This window comes from Mastigoproctus giganteus, chromosome 14 (assembly GCF_048544385.1).
Source record: "Mastigoproctus giganteus isolate SK-2022 chromosome 14, ASM4854438v1, whole genome shotgun sequence".
Lineage (NCBI taxonomy): Eukaryota > Metazoa > Arthropoda > Arachnida > Uropygi > Thelyphonidae > Mastigoproctus > Mastigoproctus giganteus.
The window spans coordinates 93,610,165-93,617,997 of NC_143588.1; positions in this window are offsets into that span (position 1 = coordinate 93,610,165).

A 7,833-nucleotide genomic window follows, 5' to 3' on the forward strand; every position below is an offset into this window, starting at 1 on the left:
GGGCCGGATTGTTTTGACCCTAAGTTATAACATGTATGAGGCCCGTTTCTCTTACTATTCACCTGTGACAATAGTAAAAAAGGATTTTTTAAGATGGAGTTTTTTTTTTTTTTTTTTTGGTAGTTGGCGCATCGGCATCTGTGGCCATAATGCACCTCCCAAGGTTTTTGCAGTACTTTGATCCAAGCCCGAGGCGGGATTCGAACCCGCGACCTTTGGGTTGTCAGGCAGGTACTTTACCCACCCGGCTAGCCCGGTCGGCTTAAGATGGAGTGGGCCCCCTTGTAATGTGAGGTGCCAAGCTGTAGCTAGGTTAGCTTATATGTAAATCCGACCCTGAAGACAATAACATATTCTGACAAACGTTGACGAAGTTGTTTTATAAGTTCAAACAGGAACTTCGGGAGTATTATTTTATCTTCATCTGAACGTTTGTAATCACATAATACTTTTTCGTTTTTGTAGCCAAAGTACAGCTTCGTAGCTAAATTATTTTCAATTACAGTATAAATGGTGATTTTTGTTTAGGGAATAACAACTTTTGAGCATATAGAATTAATTAAATATGCCAAGTCATTCACCGGCTTGAAGGGTTATGAGCTTCAAATTTTTTTCCACCATTTGCACTTCTTCATGAATTGGTTTAAAAAAAAAAGACAATGATTTCGTAGTATGTTGCATACTACGAAATTATTGTTTAGTAGCATGCAAGTACTGTATTCATTTCGATGGTCCACTTCATGCGTTGGCATTTTCTTCCATCCTGGTTGGTCACTAGCGCATTTGGAAGTAGGAAGCACTTGGTTGCAAGCAATTGATAGGGCTGGATGGTCTTACCCTTCCCTTGTTGTTGTTGTTATTATTATTATTATTATTAGCCATATGGCGCAAGGAAGCCTGAGGCTTATGCTGCACCAGCCAAAAAAAAATTTCCCAAGTTACCCCGAGAGAGAAGGGAATCACCAAGAAAGAGAAGAATGATGATATCCAGCTCAGGACCCTGGGTATGCCAAGCCCATACCCACCACATGTGAGCCCCTGGGGTTAAATTACTGACTCCTCATCGGCGTCCAGTGACTGGCACATGTCTTCATCGAGGTCTATGGCATCAATGGAGCTGTATTCAGATTAGTACAAAATTGGAGTATCGAGAGACGCTAGATTTTCAATATTAACTTAGAATTAAGTAGATTCAGAAACATATTTATTGTTGATATACACTTAATTATTCTTGGGATGGGTTCAAAAACACATTGGTGTAATACAGTTTGAGTTATGCACTTTTTTTTTTTTCCTTTAGTTTTCAACGAGTACCAATAGATGGAGCCACACGGGAAATTAAATAAACATTTATAGCTTGAGAATAAAGTGAAAATTTCCTATATAAAGTTTAAGATTGAAATTTGGCATATTTGATCAACAGTTAATTTTAACTTATTTAGTCAATTAAGTTTAAGTTCTTTTAATCAGCAGTAGTTATCCTAAAAAATAAGGAATAACAGATACTGTTAAATTTTACAAAACATAATTTATTGAAAACAAGAAACATACAAATTATTTAGAAGACACAAATTAGCAGACGCAAATTAGCAGACACAAATTCATATTGTCACAAGAGCTACCAAGGATTACTTCCTGATATGAAGCGTTGATTGGAACGGTGAATGACAGTTTCAAATTCAACACAAGTCATAGGCTTTTTTTTTTTTTTTCAGAACTTTTCAACCAGTACCAATAGGTGGAGCAACATGGGAAATTAAATACAGTAACCCCAGGGGCTCACATCTGGTGAGTATGGGCTTGGCACACCCAGGGTCCTGAGATGGATATTATCATTCTTCTCTTCCTTGGTGATTTCCTTCTACTTCTTTCTCTCTCTCTTAGGGTAAATTAGAATTTTTTTTGGCTGGTGCAGCAAAAGCCTCAGGCTTCCTTGCACCATATGGCTAATGATGATAATAATAATAATGGTATATATTTTCAGAAGTAAAAATGGTTTCGAACCCAAATTCAGATTTTTTTTTCTTGAAAATAATTCTAAGTTAAAACATGGGGCTGTCTGAGGAGCAGGCGACTTGCGATCCCCCGTCCTCTAATCAATTTTCAAGAAAAAAAAAAGCTAACGATTCACCTTAATTAAGTATGCACGTGCAGCTTTATCACGGCTATCAGACATGACCCAGAATGCATTTCCCCATAATTAACTCATAACTCAAAAAAATTCACCCTAATTAAGTACGCACATCCAGCTTTTGACGTCGCAACTGCTAGAGTTCATCGTAATTTTTTCACAGAAATACCTATATTATATTGGTATTTCTGTAAAATAATAAAAAATATATATATATAATTCTTTTAACAATAGAAATTAAGTATAATTAAATATATTTTTACGCGGAGTGAATTTTTCTTAATAATTCTTCATTATTTGCTATTTCTTCGTAAAATTCTTCACAAGAATTAGCAATTTTGCACTTGACTTAACTTGTAGTATTGCTTTCAGCGTTTCTACGGTCAGTTGTGTTTTTTTCTGACGTCTACAACTTATCACAGAAAAAAAAAAAAATTCCGTTGCACCATGGTTCCTGGCAAACATAATGCAAATCCAATTATTCTTTTCAAATGCCTTTATGGAACAGTTTGCAATGTGGGGCAAACGACTTAAATCCGAGACTGTCCCGCATAATCTGGGACGGGACGTCTGGTCACTTTGAGTATTCCTTATAAGTTATTAGCAATATGTATGTTCATGTGTATTTTCCTTATTATTATTACTAGCCATATGGTGCAAAGAAGCCTGAGACTTATGCTGCACCAGCCAAAAAAAAAAAAAAAAAAATCTGAACTACCCCGAGGGAGAGATAAAAGGGAATCACCAAGGAAGTGAAGAGTGATGATATCCAGCTGAAGACCCTGGGTGTGCCAAGCCTCCTACTCACCAGATGTGAGCCTATATACAGTATATACTTTTACCTCATATGTGTTGATTACAAATGAGTATATAGTTTTGAATGCTTGGGGATATGATTATAAATGAGTCAATGTGTGGATGTATTCTGGTTGCATGAGTATATGTTTGCTGTATTTACAGTGGACTTGACTATGGTCAAAAAAGAATAATTGTAGGAATGACTGTTTCGACTAGTCTAAGCTCTGGCGGAGCTCTCAGTCACGTCCGCGTTTTGGGATGTGATTGAGAGCTTATATCTGTGTATATAAGCTCTCATATTGAAAAATATCTACTCAGTGTTTCCCCCTCTATTCCTAGTGTGAATGAACGACTAATTATGTGAAAATGAAGGAATGTATAAATTTATCCCCCCACTTCCTATGTAAAACTGAATAAATAATGGTAACAGATATTTAACTGTAAATGGATATATGTATGTATTTTATTAAGGGTAATTGTACTGAGTGGGATAAGTGTAATAGAATGGTGAATGCATGAGTGTCCAAGTGATGTTAACTGTTTAAATAGTACCCTGAATTTGTACAAAAAAAAAAAAAACTATATATTCGTATATGTATATGAAAGAATATATACCTTAATTTTGTAGTTCAAGTTGTATAAAACTGTGTGAATGCCAAGCCATCTGTGTAAACTGTGCGGTGACTGAGTGAACCTTAGTGACTAGTATAAACAAAAAGTGTGATCCTCTTGATAGCTGTCCATACAGGTGGCACTTATATCCTGTATGGTGTACTTGTGCATGTGTAAGTATGATGGGTGCGTAGACTGTGTAATCATGTAGACTCTGTAGAGTTTGTTGTTCTGACAGGGTACCCTGGCTTCACTGCAGTTGGGGCAACCTTACAGGAAACCCCTACAATGCTGTGCTGACGCGGTGCCTCCTCAACTCAAGGCATGGTATTGGATTTTTGGTCCTCTGGGGTAAATACGTTTGTGCATAATTTTATAACCTCTTCAAACTTTAATAATTGTACAGGCTGAAAGTGTAAAATATTATTTATGTAGACATCGAAAAGATAGACATAGAAATTCAATTATAAACAATTTGTTAATAACCGCACAGAAAGCTTAATTTAAGTACCGTTCTGTCCGGCAGTGGCTTCGACAGCCATGTGGCACCAATGCAAAGGGCATGACGCCCCCCCCCCAAACCTTTTGTTTATATATGCGTTTCTGTGTCCACATGTAGATGTAAAAGTTTAAAAAAGTAACAAGTCACTTCTAATGTATAATAAATAGGTTTGTAGAAATTTTTTTGATAATTAAAAATTGATTTAATTATTTAAAAATGCACTGTTAAGGTCTTGGCCCTACCCAGATACAGTACAGTACACCCCCTAATCCCTCCTCTTCGGGGCTGCTGCCCAGATCAAAACTGGGCACCTGGCAACCATATACTAGTACAGTAAACTCTCATTATAGCCCTTTGTAGTGGGTGGGGCGGGAGTGGACCAGCTGTAAGGAGTACAATAAGCTGAAAAGCGTTATAACTGAGATTTTTTTTGGACGCCCTGTTTTTCATATTTAGCTAATATTCTGGTAGATAAAAAAAAAAAAAGAAATCAAAATAAGCAATGGTTAAGCAATAAGGGTAAACAACTAATTGTAAACAACTCCGACTTGTTGTTATGTTCGTTGGGAAGTACTGTATATGCAGAGTTATTTTATTTATTTTTTCTCACTATTATTATTCTTTATTTTTATTTCATTGTTCCGGTGCACCTGCACGTCCGTAAATCCGACCTCAAAAATAAAATTTTCATGCAACTTCTAAATAAAATAGCAAAAAACAAGATTATTTGGCGTCCCGTTTCATCTTTGGTGGGGCAATGGAATACAAAAACTGGACGATCCAGTTAAAAAGGGGCGCCTAGTTATCCTATTAATTTACCCCAGGGGGTTCATATCTGGTGAGTATGGGCTTGGCACACCCAGGGTCCTGAGCTGGATACCATCATTCTTCTTTTTCTTGGTGATTCCCTTCTATTTCTCTCTCTCTCTCGGGGTAATTCAGAATTTTTTTTTTTTTTTTTTTTTTTGGCTGGTACAGGCTTCCTTGCACTATACGGCTAATAATAATAATAATAATTTTCGCTACTTTTCCATCCTCCAGATCAGTACTATTTAATGTTTGGAAAAATCATTTTAATCATTTCAATATTTACACTTTTTTTGATATAAGCTTTATGTTCTGAGCAGTTATAAAACTTTTAATTCCAGCAATTTTCGAAAATTTAGAATACTAAAATTTACATTTGGGTTACTCTGATTGACTTCTTTTTTTTTTTTTTTTGTTATTATTATTATTTTTATATATAAAATGGCCGCCGTAGCACTTTAGGGCAAGCGCGCTCGTTCGCAGTTTTAAATATACTGTATACTGTAAATATATTATAAATAAATATTATTTATATAAATTATAATATAATAAGAAATTAAATTATAAAGAAATAATATACTGTATATATTTAGCCCCAGGGGCTCACATCTGGTGAGTAATAATACATAATACTAACTTTGTGTACACCGTGTTTTGTGTTTGTAGGCAATTGTATAGCGGTTTAATCTGAATTTTTACTTTTTATTACAATATTTGCGTTTAAAAATGGCAGAACATTTCAAATATACAGAAATAATTGACCAGTGTGCAGCCTGACCGTGAGAAATCATTTGTTAAGATTTCCCACGCTCTTTTTTCGCAGTGAGGTAATTTTAAGCACTATATTAGAATCATTTCTTTAGCCAGGCCGCCGTAGGTCAGGCGCGCGGGTGCATAAGTACACGCACGTGCCTTGAGTGACCGGGGTTCAAGTCCGTGAATACGGTGCTGTTTCTTGCATTCTATCTTGTGAACTCCTCTGACTCCTACCGGAGTATAAACAGAAAATTTATTTATTTTTCATGAAAATTGTCCTCCTTTATAAGCTGAAATTCTGTGATGCACTTTCTTTTAACACTACTCATTCCTAAACTGCCTAGCATCTTGAAACATATCAAAACTTTACAAGGAAACCAGATAACTCTGCTCTAACTGATGGCACATATTGACAATCTGTGTTCCCAACATTGTACTGTAAATTAGTTATGTAAACATGGCCTAAACAGAAGGTGGTACCGCATGTTCGCTCCTCTTCTGTAAATTCAAGGATTTATTTTTAGTACAAGCAGTATTGCTATTTATATTGTTGTTTTATGGTATCATTATTTGTTATGATAGAGTGAAAACTAACAGAGGGGTGGTGCGACCCTCTAGGGTAGTTGATCATTTGAAGGACATTTGTAAATTTCGTTTTTCAAACATCAAGGAATGTAAAGTTTTCAAACTGCGAAGAAACAAAATGTATTTCAATAATGTTCAATGCTATAGCACCACATTTCGTGGAAGATTTAGAATCTGATTTAGGAAATGGAAACTTCAGTTTAATTATCGATAAATGTACAGTAATGCTAATTTATATAATTTAATATAATGTAACAATGCTAATGAGCATCATAACAATGTTGGGAATTGTAATACGGTATTGGTCGAATTGATCGAGAATCGATTTGTGACAACTTTTCTTGACATTATTGAACTCAGTGGATGCAATGCAGAAGGAATATGAATCTTTATTGTACAGTAAAGATACAATAATGTGCCCGCCACAGCCAGGAGGCCAGGGGCTTGACAATGATATAGAAATATAAAAATATGTACAGTATAAAAATTTGTGCAGTATAAAATATTACATAACAATTAAAAACGTAGCATTAGCCATTCAATAGATATGAGTATGTACATAGTTGTGAGGCAGACAGTACACCAAGGTATGTACACGTTCATATGTACAAAGCACATATTTAAGCATATTCACACAAGTCAGAAAATTTCACAGTGCCACATTATTGTTCGGTATTGCATTTTCTTGTGAAGACAGTTCGTCGATTTTCCTGCGACGTGCCGTTATGCACCTCATAGGAGATAGAAGATGGAGATATCAGTATGAGTCGACATCAGGGGCCAAACAAAAGGGGAACAAGTTCGGCCAACGAGCGCCTGTAATTGCGATCAGAAGCGAATTTCTGCAGGTCAACTCCGATCATTAGCAGGGCTTGTACTGTAGGAAGTACTTGTCCAGGTAGGAATCTGTCACTGATCTTCAGCCTGTTCCGTTGTAGCTGAAGAAGAGGGGTGGCTCGTAAGGACGGAAGTGGAACATGCCACTGGCATATATCCCAGAAGTCAGGGGAGTTGATTTTGCCAACCAGCATTTTGACTGTGGTCACAGTTCTCCTCATGCTGATTATTTGAGGCAGCCGTGGGATTTGGAGTTGGTCGGCCATGCTGGTGGTCCTCTGCTGAGGGGGGAGTCGATGTTTGTGGGTTGCCCACTTCAATATCCAGTATTCACTGGCGAAGATGGGCTTCATGAGAGAAGGTACTGCGGATGCCCATATTTCAGAGGCATACAGAAAGGTAGGATACACAATGGTTTCCAGATATCTGATTGTGGTTCTTGCGTCTGTGTTATGAAGAAGATGTTGACGGGCAATCCAGCGCATTCGGTTGATCTTGCGTAGAACACATTCGATGTGACAGTTGAACCTAAGGTTTGGGTCGAAGGTTACACCGAGATCTTTGTGTTTAGTAACACTTGGAATAATTGCGCCCTCCAGTGAGGGTTGTATGAATGTGGGACACTTCTTCAGAGAAAAAACCATAATAACGGATTTTTGGGGGTTCAGTTTGAGACCGAAATGGTTGAGATGGCTAGAGAACGCTGTGATCTTATTACAGATTTCCGATGTGATCACTCCCCTGTCGGCTGATGGTGGTATTTCCGTTAGGAACTTTATATCGTCGGCGTAGGTAATGACATCAT